This window comes from Equus asinus, chromosome 16 (genome assembly GCF_041296235.1).
Source record: "Equus asinus isolate D_3611 breed Donkey chromosome 16, EquAss-T2T_v2, whole genome shotgun sequence".
In the NCBI taxonomy this organism is placed as follows: domain Eukaryota; kingdom Metazoa; phylum Chordata; class Mammalia; order Perissodactyla; family Equidae; genus Equus; species Equus asinus.
Genome location: NC_091805.1, coordinates 28,972,325 through 28,986,556, shown reverse-complemented (window position 1 = coordinate 28,986,556; position 14,232 = coordinate 28,972,325).

Below are 14,232 nucleotides of genomic sequence, written 5' to 3'. Positions count from 1 at the left end.
AAAAATATTAACACAATTATCTATGATCAAAAATCGTTTTTACTGATTTCTCCAATGACAACTCAGTTAGGTTCTCCTTTAAATTATTGGAAAGAAAAAAATTGAAGCCACCTGACTTGCAAAAGTATTTGCTACCCATTCATTCACTTTCTCTACATCAACAACAATATTCAAATTTTCCCTTTCTATGGCATGGAAGTTTTTAACACCTGGGGAAGTACACCTAGAAGAATTTGAGAGGTGAGAAAGGTTTATTTTTATAGAATGGGAAAAGAGCAATTGTGAAAGGGGATGTGAGAAAGGAGAATCTACACTTCCATCACAGGCTCATACTCAGGCAGATTAATTTTTGAAAACAGTGTATATGTTAATTGAGGACCTAGAAATTGACTCCTTAAAAATTATCTCCCTGAGAATGTCACCAGGTATCTCACAGGATTAGCAGTCATGTCTTTGGGAACACTGAGAGGTAGGCTATATGTCTATTTTGGTAGTTGAGGGACTCTCTTCCATATTATGAAGACAAGTAGCATGAGTGGTAAATAAATTTTTATTGTTTTGAGTCACTGAGGATTTAAGGTTGTTATTGCAGCAAAATCTAGATCATCCTCACTTAAGGTAGAAATTATAGTGAGGTGCTGCCATAACAAGAACCTAAAACATTTAAGAAACAGATGGTAGCTAGTAAGGAAACTGTTTTCAGAGGATGGAAAGATAGCAATCCATGTTATCCAGTGGTGAAACATTTCATAAAACTGTTGCCTACCATTAAGTTGGAAGACAGGTCATATAATAAATTGGTAGCTTAGGGGGAAGATTGGAAAACAGAATGCTGTGTGTTCATTGTTGGCTGCCTTTGGCAAGATATGACAAAAAGAGATGAGGTGAAAAAAAGAATTAACCATTAACCAGTTTGCAAACAAGAATGAAGGGAATAAAAGATCCACCAATTTGATGACTTGTAGTGTTGAAATAGGCAACTACATCTCAACCTCAAATAAAGATAAATTGAGAAATGCTTGGAATGACAAAGCATTACTAAAACTCAACCTGGAGGCAATGCATCAAATTAAGAGAATGGCTGTTTTACAAATGTCTTAAAAGAACTCAATGGATTGACAGGTTCCACATCAAAGGTCCAATCCATTAACTCAGACCATTTGGACACCATAGGCCATTTGGACACCACTTTCCCACCAGGGAAAAGTGACTAAGTGAAAGTGACTCTCTCGCCAAAGCCTGATAAATCTATGTAATCACTACGAGAGGGGAGGAGAGAGAGAGAGACAGAGAATGAATACGGTCTAGAAAACAAAGAATTATACCAAATGAGAATTATGTCTTGAAAGGAAGTATGGAAGTAGCTACTGGCTTATGGAGCTGATGAAAATGACTAAGTTTGGGTTTTTCCCCTCTCCTGACTAAGTTTCTGAGAGAGTTGCACTTCCAAAATAACTACTATCCTGGACTAAAAGAGGTGATGACTGTTCACCCTTAGAACTCCAATCATCTATAGGCAGAAAGCAGACTAAGAAAGCTGTTCAGCTCCTAAGGAGAGCATATTCTTCCCAACACCCACTCCATGTGGCCAAGGAGGATAATGGAAAAAGAAAAATCAACCACAGAAAGAATCAGAAGCAATGAAGAACAATGAACAAGGGAGTCACTCTCAGGGAGCAGAGTCAGGGCTTAATGAAGAAACACTCCCCGTTCCCCAGGGTGATAGAGGGTCCTCAGAATAGCTACCCAACAGGATTTCAGAACTGCTGCAGATGAGTGCCTGCCTCTGTGTCTCTTTCCAAAAGGGAATCTTTACTGTGGTTATCCCGTCCATGGGGACAGATAACCTGTCTTTTCAGGCATAGGTCTTTAGAGCAGAAGAAGCCACATCTGTACCTAAAGTAGAGATCACTACACATCCCTCAGAGATTCTAGGTTTTGAACTGGATGACCTGACTAGATGGAGCTTCGGGTTTGTTTACTTTGGGAAGGGGAGTGAGTGTATTTTGCATGCAAGGAGAATTAAATAATGTTTGGTGACCAGAAGGGCAGAAGGATATACTGCAATTCCCCCAAAATATTTCTGATTTTCTTCCTTCCAGACACATGGTAGGACTATATTCCCTTGACCCCCTGACCTAGAAGTGGTCATGTGATTTGTTTGGGCTAGTACAAGTGAACAGAAGTGATGAGTGTCACTTCTAGGAGGAAGCCTTTAAGAGCCATTGCACAATTTGGCCTTCTCTTTCCCCTTGCTGTGGTTCCAGTGATGTTTCAGAGAGTGAAGCCTCTGTCAACCTGCATCTTTTAGTGAGAAGAGCATGGAGCAGAGGCCCTACCAACCCAAGATGAACATTTAGCATGAGTGAGAAATACACTCTTATTTTAAGCCACTAAGATTTTGAGGTTATTAATGCAGTAAAATCTAGCCTGTCTTGACTGACACAGAAACAAACAAAAAAAGATAACAGAAAACAGCTTGTCTTCAACTGAAAAAAGAAAGAAAAGCAAATATTTTAAAAATAATAAAATCTAAAAACAAAAATCTTTAAAATAAATTTCTTTTCAAAATTTGGCTAAGTGCCTGGAAACACAATCAACGCCTAGTAGAAAATCAGAAAACCTTCTGTTCATTCTAAGCTTTAGAGTTTGCAATGAATGTTTACAGAAATTTCATAATCTTAATATAGCCTGGCTAGAGTTACTGTCTACTGCAAAACACATTAAAAATAACTATGAGGGGCTGGCCCCATGGTCTAGTGGTTAAGTTTGGCATGTTCCACTTGGGCTGCCCAGTTTTGGTTCCTGGGTGTGGACCTACACTTGTTAGTGGCCATGCCATGGCAGCGACCCACACACAAAATAGAGGAAGAGTGGCACAGATGTTAACTCTGGGTAAATATTCATCAGCAAAAAAATAAATAAATAACTATGATGCCCAGTTTACAAAGAGCCAAGGCAGAGTGGGATTGTTGAGAACAGATTAAATTAAATGACTCCTTAAACTGGTAGCTGAGGTGATATTAGCATTGAGCTTCCCACTGAGAACAGGGACCATGTCCTTTATATATTCTCACCCCAGAACCTAACAGTGCCTGACATGTAATAGGCACATAGTAAATATCTGAAGTACTGAATTCAGCTTAAACCAGTTTCTCACTTAAAAATCTAGTCTCCAAGACCAGCTTATGGAGTTGGGCTGTACCTAATCAGAGCTGCCAGAAAGAGTGGTGCAGAGGTATGGGGGGAGGTGATTCTGATGTCATCGTAAAAGGCAAGCTAGGTTGTCAATCCCCAAATCCTTGTTCCAGGAATAACAAATAAAGAAAATCCTACTCCCCTCTGTTCATATTGCTAACTACTCCTCTGTCCTTGTGATTTAGTTTCATAGACAATAGATTCTTCTTTTTGCCTAAGATAGTCGCGTCAGGGTTTGTCACCTGCAAACAAATGTGGTCTACTATAGTCTTTCCTCAAGCAATTAACATAACAGATGTGAACAAATAATTTAAAACAATGCCAAGTGGTATTATGGAGCATATAAAAGAGCAAGCCTAAAAGTCTAATGAAGTAGTTGGGTACAGTAGACATTCCTGATCTAGGCAAGCAAACTTTGAGGTTCAGTGACTTGTTGACCTTGTGAGAAATGCCTGAATATTCTACCATCAAATGTATGTACATGAGTGTCAGAAGTCCAAGAAGGCAAGAAGAGTCCAAATCCAGGAGTCAGTGAAAGCAAGGAGGACTAAAGTGTTCAGCCGTTGGACTGGTATTGTTTCCTTTTGTGTGTAAGCAGGCAAGACCTTTTGCAAGTTTGTATTTGCAGCTAAGAAAAGGAAGCACCCCACAGATACTGGGAGGCCTAATTATACAGGTTGGGGGGGCTCCTGACACACTAGCCTGGTGAGGACATAGAAGCCGTGGGCTGCTGGGTCATCTGTAAAATGTCTTTGCTCTGGTTCACTGATTGATCAGCTCTATCCCAAAAGAGCAATACAAGGGTAGTTTCTAGATACCAGCCAGCTTGTACTGTGAAAACACTTTAGGCCAAACCTATGACTGGAAAGAATAGCTTACAGTGAACTATTTTAAAACATCATTCTTGACAGACGTCTCTAAAATGAAATGATTTATATCCAATTACTCCAGGTAGCCCAACTGACATATTTTAATTACTTACATGTGCATTAAAAATGCTTTTATTACAAAAACTTCTCACATACACATTAGAGGCTAATACAATTAACTCCCACATACCCATCACCAATTTAAATAATTATCAAGTTTTACCGTATTTGTTTCATCTGTCTCTTTTACTTTTTTCATTGCTAAACGCTCTAAGGCAAATCTCAGACGTCATTTCACTCTCCTATTCTTCAGTATACATTTTTTAAGAAAGGACAGGTTTTTACATGATCACAATGCTGTCATCACCTTCTGGTGTCAGTGCTTTCTCCCATATCACCTTGTTCCTTACCATTTCAGTGTATGTTCTTTGCCTGAGGGCTTTCTCTGGCCAATAGAGCCCACTTCGCCTCACAGAGCAGGTCGGAATGGCCAGGGAATTCCCCAGTCGCCCTCCCCCATGGGAACAGCACTCAACCCATGCCTGAAGGGAATTCTGTATGCGCATCCCAGATCCCTTGGCCTGGGGAGTGGAGATTAACTCTGAGGTCTATTCACTATTTCCCAAAGTACATCAGTGAGATTAAGTTCCACTTGCCCACAGTGGTTAATTTGCTTAACAGTGCAGCTTTTATTGGCTTCCATTTCTTCCTCATCTCACTTCTTGCTTCTCTTCCACTGTTTCCTAGGATTTCCTCTCAAATATACTACTTGCATTTGAATCTTTATCTCAGGGTCTGGGAGAAAAACTGAGAAACCCATTTAACCAAACTTAGAATAATTCCTTGGTGTCATCTAATACCCAGATCTTCTTCAGGTTTTCCTAATTGTATCAAAATTATCTTTTTATAGACACTTTGTTGAAATCATATTTTTGAACCAATTGCATTTGGTTGTTTCTTAAGCCTCTTTTAATCTAGAGCAGTCGCTTCTCCCTAATCTTTTTTTTTTCATGCCCTTGACTTGACGGCAGAGACCTGATTAGTTGTCTTGTGGAATTTCCCACATTCTGGATTTGTCTGTTTGCTTCCTTGTGTTCCTCTGTCTCCTCTATTTCCTATCCTGGAAGTTAGCTTTAGAAACTTTCAGATTCAACTTTTGTGGGGGCAAGAATACTTCATAGGTAGTGCTGTCAGCTTCATATCGATCACTTTAGGAGACACATATTGCTTGGTTGTCCTGCTTTCAATGATACTAAGATTGATAAACCGGTATAGCTGGATCATCTGTAGGGTTCAACAGAAAACTATGCTGGTAAAAACCATGTTCCATGTGTGCATTACTGAGACTTTTCTATGACTTCAGAGGGCCACTGCTAAGTTATTTTGAACTGTTCGTAGAGTAAAATAAGTTTAAACAAGCTTTACCTGTTAAAGTCTGAAGATATGAAATTTCATGTCTTGGAACAGACCTCATACTATTTTCTACTTCCTATTCACAGCCTGGATCATAACTCAATGCATTGTTAGATTGGAAACTGGACTCCCCCCGCCACATGGATCCATTTATTCAACACATACTGAATACTGCAATGTGCCAGCCAATGGAAGAGGTACCAAGGAAACAAGGGTAAACTAATCACAGTCCTCACTCTCAAAGAGCTTGCAGTCTTGTAGGGATCTTACTAGTGATACAATGGTAAGCACATAGTGGTACCTAATTTGGAGGGAAGACTTCTTAGAGGAAGTGATATTGAAACAGCACATAAAACATTGACCAGCTTAAACTAGTTTTGCTGCCTTAAAACAAGTTGTTGATTAATCAAACCTTGCTCAATAACAGAGATAGCACTGCACATGTGCCAGGTGAGAATCCATAGCCCCAGGATGACCCTGGAACCAAGAATCTTCAGGAAGGTTGCCACCTGAGGCCTATACAGAGTGAATGAGAAGTCCTTCAATAAAGGAAAATCTGGCTTCCAGAAGCCTGGTTACCATATGTGGACTGATTCAAGACTAGCCAATCAGCTTCTGCCCCTAACTCCTTAAATTTCTCCCTGAACCCTGGATCGGGGAGACAGATTTGAGAGCCTTACCTCTTGTCTCCTTGTCAGTTGACCTCACAATAAAGTCTTTTGTTTTCTCAAAAGCCAGTGCCATTGTACTGGCTTCTGTATGTGTCCAGCAGTGGGCCCTTGCTGGGTAACAATATCTAAATTGAAACCTACATGGTAATTTCTTAGAGAATAAGTGCCAGGAAAAGCAAAGCTTTCCTTTTCTTGAAACTAGCATGTTTCTTCTTAAGAACACGTATCACATAATTGTTAACTCTTCTTGCTTTGAGTCCTAATAATTTCAATTTTGCAACTTAACTATGCTTATATAGGACCTGATAAATTGCATATCTTTATTCTAAATTTCTTCTTGGTCTTGATTTTCTTTTTATTCTTTTCCTGATTTTTAAATGTTTGTTTTTTTCTGTTTCAAGTTATATGTATTTTTGAAGCTACCTCAACTCCCAATCTCTTTTGATTATATTTAAAAACAGAAACAAAAAATTCCCATATTGAGCTGGACCAAGGATGAATCTAACCTTGGATACTGTTATCAAAAATGGTCCTGGGGCTGGCCCCGTGGCCGAGTGGTTAAGTTCACGCACTCCGCTGCAGGAGGCCCGGTGTTTCATTGGTTCGAATCCTGGGCACGGACATGGCGCTGCTCATCAAGCCACGCTGAGGTGGCGTCCCAGGTGCCACAACTAGAAGGACCCACAACAAAGAATATACAATTATGTACCGGGGGTCTTTGGGGAGAAAAAGGAGAAAAAATAACATCTTTAAAAAAAAAATGGTCCTAAGGAGAGCATAACTTTCAGCTCTGCTATCAGCCATTACTCCCTGAGGAAGAGTGCTGCAGGGGAAAGTGAAGTCGAGTTAGTTGGAGATATGCTTAAATCCCAGATCTTCCTACCTATGTGACCTGGGACAAGTTACTTAACCTGAACTTAACCAGTTTCCTCATCTCTTAAGTGGAGATAACATCTCCTTTATAGGGAATTATGAAGATACATAAATAACATATATAAAACATTCAAATCCACGTCCAGTAAATAGTTAGCTCTTACAATCAACATTCTATATTAGGCATGTGGCATTCTTTCTTGGTTGCTATTGAAGGTCTGTCATCTATCAATTTTCTAAAAGCTTTGTTGAGTCTATTGTCAACCAGATCTGAATTAATTTTATAACTTCATTTTCCAATGTGCCAAGTAGTACTTTTCAAACAGAACCCTTATTGTGTTTTCCCTTCAAAAAGTATTCCTCTGATTTCAGTATTTTGGGCTTTAGCAAATTTGACATTTACCGTCATAATGTTCATAACTTTGAGATTGTGCTCACACCTTTTCTAGCCAAAGGCACTAACACCCTTAGACTATTCATTGTTAAGCTGTTTCTGTAGATCTATTGTTCTCCTAATAGCTTTTCCCCAATGTCCTTCCTAATGTGGAGACCAGACCACCCACAATGTTCTAGGTGTTAGTACTCTATGCTTTTACTTACTCATAAAGGCAATGCATATTTATTTTCTTAAAAAAACAAAAGCAAAATGCAAATACAAAAACATAGAAGAAGTGTCTTCCTCTGTACTCCCACTTCCTAGAAATGTTAACAATTTTAGGCCTTCTTGATCTTTTCATCCTGTGCATATATAAATTTTAGGTTTTGTTTTTACAAAAAGAGGGTGATGATATACATTCTCTTCTGCATCTTGCTTTTTCTATCTCAACAATAAACTATAGACAACTTCCACACTGATTTTCCACTTTTAAAAGATCACATAGTGCAAGACATGGAAATAACCTAAGTGTCCATTGATGGATGAATGGATAAAGAAAATGTGGTACACACAAACACACACACAGAGGAATATTATTCAGCCATAAAAAGGAAATCTTGCCTTCTACAACAACATGGATGGATCTTGAGGACATTAGGCTAAGTGAAGTAAGTCAGAGAAAGACAAATACGGTGTGTTCTCACTTATATGTGGAATCTAAAACAGCCGAACTCAAAGAAATAGAGAGTATAAGGGTGGTTGCCAGGGGCTAAGGGTGGGGAAAATAGGGAGATGTTGGTCAAAGGGCACAAACTTCCAGGTACAAGATGAGTAAGTTCTGAGGATCTAACGTACAGCACAGTGACTATAATTAACAATGCTGTATTATACACCTGAAAGTTAAGAAAGTAGATCTTAAAAGTTATCACCAACACACACACAAAAGGTAATTATGTGAAGGGATGGAGATGTTAACTAATCTTACTGTGGAAATCATTTTGCAATACATACATGTATCAAATCATCATGTTGTACACCTTAAATTTATATTATGTCAATAATATCTCAATAAAACTGGAAAATAAATAAAAGATTGCATAGTATTTTGTGGCTCAGAGTATCATTGTTTATTTATCCAGTCTCCTACTAATAGGAGAAAAGAGAACATCTGTTAAAAATAATTAGTGCAGTCACTAAGTTTTTGTTATACAGATGTCTACTGCAGCATCTATATCTACATCTATCTATAACTATCCTTGTGCACTTGGTTATTTCTTTGGAATGGAATCCTAGAGGAATTGCTGTGTTTTATTTGGTTTTAATAGGTATGCCCCATGGTTTTATACAAAGGTGCCATAGTGTCTTCTTTTTACTTTTGAGGAAGATTAGCCCCGAGCCAACTACTGGCAATCCTCCTCTCGTTGCCGAGGAAGACCGGCCCCAAGCCAACATCCATGCCCATCCCCCCCTACCCCATACGTGGGATGCCTACACAGCATGGCTTTTGCCAAGCGGGGCCATGTCCGCACCGGGGATCCGAACCGGCGAACCCGCGGCCACGAAGCGGAACCTACGAACCCAACCGCTGCGCCACCAGGCGGGCCCACCATAGTGTCTTCTTATGAGCTCTCCCCACCCCCTGGATACCTGAACATCAGTATCAATCTTAGTTTGAAGTCCTATGGAAAGAATTTCCAGGCACTCCAGGATCTTTTCCTGAATTTTTACCAATACTTTTACTTCATATGTTTAGTTTGAACTTTAAAAAAAAAATTCTTCTATTAACTGAGATATCTTTGGGGCCGGCCCAGTAGCAAAGTGGTTAAGTTTGTGTGCTCTGCTTAGGTGGCCCAGGGTTCATGGGTGTGGATTCCAGGTGAAAGACCTACACACCACTCATCAAGCCATGCTGGGGCGGTGTCCCACATACAAAATAGAGAAAGACTGGCACAGATATTAGCTCAGTGACAATCTTCCTCAAGTAAAAAAAGGAAGATTGGCAACAGATGAGCTCAGGACCAATCTTCCTCACCAAAAAAAAGTAACTTTGGCTACAACCAACAGAACAACTGACTTACAGTTTGTATTATTTCCTGAGGTTGCTGCAACAAATTACTAAAACCGAGCAGCTTAAAACAAGAGAAATTAATTTTCTCATAGTTCTGGAGGTCAAAAGCCCAAAATCAAGGTGTCACCAGGGCCATTTTCCCTCCCAGGACTCTAGAGGAGAAGGCTTCCTTACCTCTTCCAGTTTCTGGTGGCTCTGGGTGTCGTTGGATTGTCACTGCATAATTCCAATCTTTGTCTCTCTCTTCACATTGCCTTCTCCTCTGTGTCCATTTTCTCCGCTTCTCTGTGTGTCTTTCCTCAGTGTATCTCTTACAAGAACACTTGTCACTGAATTTAGGGCCCACCCAGATAATCCAGGATGAATCTTATCTTAAATTCCTTAACTTAATTACATCTGCAAAGACCCTTTTTCCAAATAAAGTCACATTCACAGGTTCTGGGGGTTAGGACATAGACATCTCTTTTTGGGGCCACCATTCAACCACACAGTAGCTTCAACAATGAAGCCATTTTATTTCTCTTACATAAAAAGAAGTCTGTTAGTAGACAATTTACGTCTGGTATGGCTCAATGATCTCATGAAAGACCCAGACTCTCCATCTTCCCCCCTGCACAATTCTCAGCATGTTATTTTTGTTCTCAAGCTTGCTGCCTTATGGTTACAGGACAGCAGCCCCGGCTCCAGGCTTCGCATCCCTTACAGAACAGTAAACATAGCAGGAAGAGAGAAAAGAAGAGAAAGTACCTCTTTCTCCTTCTAGGGAAGAAGACTTCTCCTTGAAGCCTCTGCAACTTCCCTCTATACCCCACCATGCCCAACTCAGATGTATTATTGGCAAAGGGGAACAGGGATACCACGACTGCCTTAGTTCTATCAAGATACATGCCTTGGGGTACACTGCCACATTGAAACTTGAGTTTTGATAACAAAAAAGCAGGGAGAATCACTGTTGGGTAAGCAACTAACAACATTTGCTACAATTCCTAAATGCATTTCCTGAAGATTACTAAAAAAACAAAAAATCAGCAGCCCTTTATCTACCAATTTACATCAATTCCTTCAACATTTATAACATCTAGTATAAATTGGGTACTGTGATAGAAGCAGGAGCCTCAAGACCATCAAGATATAGTCCCTGTGCTTAAGGAGTTCTCGTCTGAATTGAATAAGAGAAAAATACACCAATAATTCCAGGAAAGCGTGACAAATGCTAGACAAATGTTAGAGATATGTGCATGGTGTAGTGGGCTAACAGAACAGATTTCAGCTTCTTGAAAGGCAACTCTTGGGTTGAGTTTTTGAGAAGCAATTAAACAAAGAAAAGGTGGGGGTGAGTAATAGTGTTCTAGAGAAAAGAGCATATAGAAAGACAATGATGATTGCAGAACACCCCACACCTTTGTGGAACTACAAATATTTTAATGTAGCTAGAGTGGAGAGTTGTGTGGGTAGCAGGAGGGCAGGTGAAGCTAGTGAGGTGGGTGGGGGCTAGATGTGAAGGGCCATGAAATAAGAAAATGACACTTGATCCTAAAATCTGTGTGGAGCGATTGAAGGATTTCAATCAAAGGAATGATCACATTCGATTGTTTCAGAAGGATTACTCTGACAGTAGTTGGATGTTTCTGATTGCGTGGACTGAGCAGATGGTGGTGTCATTCCTAAAAAGGGCAAGTGAAAGTGGAGGAATGAGAACTGGGAAGAAGATACTGAGTTCAGGTGTATATTTTGAAGTTTGAAATACCTGGCTCAAACGGATCCTTCTTTTTTTTTTTTTTTTTTTTTTGCCTTCCAATTTGTATGCAATCTGTCATAGCTTGTGGATTTATAGGATTCCATTTTGGGGTTTTATTTCCATTTTTTTTTTAAAGATGCCCTTAGGGCCCGGCTCAGTGACATAGTGGTTAAGTTCATGTGCTCCACTTCAGCAGCCCAGGGTTTGCAGGTTCTGCAGATCCTGGGTGCATACCTAGCACCGATCATCAAGCCATGCTGTGGTGGCATCCCACATAAAATAGAGGAAGATTGGCACAGATGTTAGCTTAGGGCAAATATTCCTCACAATGGGGGAAAAAAAGATGCCCTTGGATTAGAAAAGAATACATGAAAATGTTACCAGTGACTGTCTTTGTGGTGAGATTACGACTTATTAAAAATACCCTCAGTATTTCCCAAAGTAAGCATTTTATATACATTTAAAGACCAAAAAAAACCTTCAATTCTAACTGCCTGAGATGTTTTTCATTCCAGAGTCAGCATTTTTTTCCCTAGACATGGCATCTTCTTGAGTAATTTTAAGTGAACTCCAAATTTCTTATTGTCAAATTTTAAAATTTCACCATTCAATTTTTTTGTCATACTTTCAATTTCTTACCAACACACTTACCACAACCTTGCAATCATCTGCTTAGCAGTCTTTTCCTATGGATTATAAGGACCTCATAGGAAAAAATCTGACCTTATTCATTTTGGTAGACCCTTTACCTAGTGGATAGATATTTAATAAACATTTATTGGATTGGGGTGTATGATATGCATCTTTGTGTTCCTAGTTCCAAGCACAGCACAAAAGCCTAATAAACATTAGTGGAGCTGTACTTCATTTGGCCAGTATTCTACCAAAATCACACAGTCACCGGGTGGCAAAAAAAAAATTCCATTTTCACAAACTATAGTACTCTTTTTGTCACACACTATGTGTGCGTGTATCAGTACATTTATACACACACACATTTATATGTACACGTAATTTTTTTCCCTAATAGGCTAAGATCCTCCTACCTCTGTACCTTTGCAAGTCTGCCAAGTCAGATAATTTTTCTAATTTACTAGTAAGAAAACCAAGGCTGAAAGTTACCTAAGATCACGTAGCACTCCAAAGCAGAACTAATTCTAGACATTGGTTCAAAAAATCTCTTATTTATTGTATCAAATATTGAAAAGCATGAGACAGAAACTCTTCTATCCTAAAATTCCAGTCTGTGAGGAACTATGGTGACAGTTATAATTACTGTATTCTTTTTGTAAGCTATGTTTATAATGCCATGTTCCAGGCACTGTGATGTGTTCAGCATCATCTCCACTCTTTTATTGTATTGCAAGGGCTGAGAAACTTAGAAATTTCCTCACAAATTACCAGCAGGGTTCCTGTTCAGGGTTCTGTCAATTATGGGCATGTGCAAGAGATTGGAAAGCTAAAGGAAAATAGAATCGTTTAGCTCAGGCAGTGGTGGCACCAGCAGATTGTTGCACCCTCTTGTCATAACAATAGGCTCCTGTGGCATCTGGGTAGCAGCTAAACATGGGCTCCTTTAGTGGCTGCATCAGCAGCATGGGGGCAGAGGAGCACAACTGCTCTAAGTCATGGGCAGTACAGGTTCTTGCACGAGTCAAATTCTACAAACAACTGTAGGCTCCGGGGGAAGAAGAAGCTTCCTATAATTTCTCATCTCTGAGGAACATCATCTCCTTGCTCCTCCAGCCTTTCCAAGAGTTTTGTTATCCAATGTCCTGTGTTAAATCCCTTCTTACTTAAAACACCTCAAGTAGCTCCATTTTTCTGATTAATTATATGATATAACATCTTATCTGGCATTCCTGGAACCAGAGAAATGTGCTCTGCTGGGAATATTATTTTTCCAAAAAAGTTTGAAACTTTCAGTACTAAAATCCTAATTTTCCTGAAAATTTTTATGAAATGATTCATATGTGGTCCTTCCTCCCTAGGGTACTTGAAATGCAATTTTTTCTCCTTTTCCATTATTATCACCATTGAAAATTCACTAAGTAGCTCCCTTGTTTTAAGTTCCACATTGAAGCTCTAGGAACAGATGGTGTGGAACACCAGGCTAAATTAGTACCGACCACAAGCAGATACTTATAAGTTCAATTGCGAAAACCACCAAATAAATTATAATATGGTATTATTAATTCAAAAATAAAAATATGTACCACAGGCACAGATAGTCAGAGAAAGGGTGACTATTCACGGAGGCATCAAGGAAAACTTCACACAGGAGCTAAAATAAAATCTAAGCTGGATCTTGCTGTTCGGTTAGAAGTGTGCCAGGTGAAGAAGGAAAAAGGTCATTCCAGAGTGGGGGAGTAGCACATGCAAAGGTAGTAAAGTGTAAAACCAATGGTATTATTCAGCCCAGATTTCACCGCAATTGAGAAAGTGCAGAAAAAGTTGAATCGTGTTGCAAAGGATACTTTATGTAATGCCTAGGAGTTTGGACTTTATACTATGATCACTAAGGAGCAGAGGAGTCTCATATTCACATTTTTTTTTTAAGAAAAGTAACACTGATAGCAATGTGAAGGATGGATCAGAACAAGGAGGGACTGGCATCAAGTCCAGTTAAGAGGCTATGGCAAGATTCAGGTGAGAACATTGACAGGCTGTGAAGTGAAGATTTGAGTTGCTCAACCTCAAAGGCAGCATGATCAGAGTACTGTAAAATAATTCTGACATTAAAGATGGAGGCAGCACCTTCTCCAAGGGTTATCCTCTTTTATTTATAGCTTCTGACTTATCACTACCACTAAGAACATGATCCTTAATTTCAAAATTCTAAATAATGGGCAACAGCTTCCAGATTTTGTTTCCTACTTGAATAATAGTCAGCTTGTTACTGGGATATGAATAGGGGCCTTGCAATTACAATTTTTAATTTGGTCTAGGTTTCTGAGAGCTTACTCCAAAAAATTCCAAAATTCTGCAACATTTGGATAAGACGAAATTCTAGAAGCCTGATGCCT